The sequence below is a fragment of the Onychomys torridus genome, chromosome 5, assembly GCF_903995425.1.
Source record: "Onychomys torridus chromosome 5, mOncTor1.1, whole genome shotgun sequence".
NCBI lineage: Eukaryota > Metazoa > Chordata > Mammalia > Rodentia > Cricetidae > Onychomys > Onychomys torridus.
Genome location: NC_050447.1, coordinates 117070843 through 117072731, shown reverse-complemented (window position 1 = coordinate 117072731; position 1889 = coordinate 117070843). Strand labels below are relative to the sequence as shown.

The 1889-nt window shown below is 45.5% G+C and overlaps 1 non-coding gene across 1 annotated transcript; it reads right to left on the bottom strand.

Annotated features, from left to right (window-relative positions):
- Positions 1-688: 688 nt before the first annotated feature.
- LOC118584923 lies at positions 689-793 on the bottom strand. Its single transcript, XR_004945091.1, has one exon. It is a non-coding gene; the product is annotated as a U6 spliceosomal RNA (small nuclear RNA).
- Between the last annotated feature and the right edge of the window lie 1096 nt (positions 794-1889).

Genomic DNA, 1889 nt, shown 5'->3' with positions numbered 1-1889 from the left:
GGGCTCTGAAGCAAGTAGAATTCACAGACGGTGGAATTCTCTATCAGTAAGAGCCCTTGGTGTGTATTCGCCCACCAGATTTGTTTATCAGTGATGGGACTGAAAGGATTTCCCCTACAGGGCGTGTAGAGATTTCTATGCTTTCTCAACAAATGTCTCCACTAATCAGGTCTTAGGTTCCTTATTCTACAGCAAGGATGCTTACAGCTGAGAACAAACACACAGAGATAAACACGCCAGCCGACGTGTGGCCATCTGCCTATCACTTTGAAGAGAAACTGTCACTTTTTAAAAGCCCACAAACATATATGAATATAATATTTTATTAATTCTTTGAGAATTTCATACACAATATCTTAATCATATTCCCTTCACTCCTGCTCCTAACTTCTAGTCACCCCCTCCCAAATTTATGATCTCTTTACTTTTTAAACAATCCACAGAGTCCAATGTGTGCTACCCATATATCATAGATGTGGGGCTATCCAATGAAGCATGGTCAGACTCCCAGAGGCCACACCCTTAAAGAAACCTGGCACAGCCTCCCCCACACACCATCATTTGTCCATGGTGCCTTAGTTAGGGCTGGAAGCTCACAAGTCTCTCCCCTTCCATGCTGGAATGTTGGCTGCTGTGACCTTGTGCAGGGAACCACTGCTGCTGGAAGTTCAAGTGCACCTGTCCCAGCAAAACCATAAGACACTTTACAGATGTCACCCTTGCCCTGGGGCCATGCTGGTCTTCACTGTAGCCTTCCAATTGTTGTATCTGGGCTGTCAAAGCAGGGACACCCACAAAAGTGTTTTAAAGGCATGTTACCTTACTTCTTCCACAATGAAAGCAAGGCCACAGCCTCCAGATGAACCATGAAAAAGGCATCCCCTCATCTGCAGTGGTTGATGCCAAACATCTGGATGTTATATAATAAGCCATTTGGGGCTTTTTTTCTTGCTCTCTTAAAAATAATCCCAACAGTGAAGTCTAGATTTGGGAGTCTGCTTTCATGTCCTTTCCATACGGTCATCATGCAGAGTAGTCTCGGTGATTTTTCTTTCCCATTAAAGCTTCGCATGCACACTCAGGAGAGGGATTATAGAGCTGGAACGGACATTTACAGGTGACCATGAAGCCTTCCTCAGGCTCCTCTGATGTCCCTTTTTTGTGGCCACAGTGCCTGACAATGGAAGACCTGCCAGCATGCTAATATTCACAGGCACTGGTGGTCTATGCTTTGGAAAATACATACCTCTGTACTATGACTTGGTTCTACACACAAGTAAATGATACCAACAACTCAGACAAATTCTGTTTCCTTCCCTGCAATTCTGTAGAACAACACCCTGAAACAGCACAATGGGTTATCATGCTTCCCATGTCCTTAGACCATAGCTTGATTATAATGCTGCCAAGTTCTTGGTCAAACACAATGTATAGCCACAAGGAGAGAGCAGCCTGGTCCTTGCTACATCACAGGCTCTTTCCATTGGGTCCCACTCCTTGCTACCATCTTTCTGTGTCTTGATTTCTCCCATGGCTCATGTACCACCCTTCACTGACCCTGTGCAGAGATCTTCGTGCAGAAGCAGTGAAGTACATGTGACATCACAATCACTCTGAAGAGCAGCTGTCTCAGAAAGCCCACAGGCATCCTTTAATGGTGGGCACACTTTTCTTCGAGGGAAATATTGTTGTGGAGAAACTGAGATTCAAGAGAATTAAGAGCCAAGAGTAGCGGTGCAAATCTTCAACCCTGGGTGTCAGGAGGCTTCAATAGGAGGGTTGTGAGTTCCAGGTCAATCAGAGATATACAAGGGAGACCCTGGCCTCCCCACACAGAAACAAGGGGAGGAGAAAGAAGAGGAAGACAAGGAAGGTGGGAAGGGAAGACA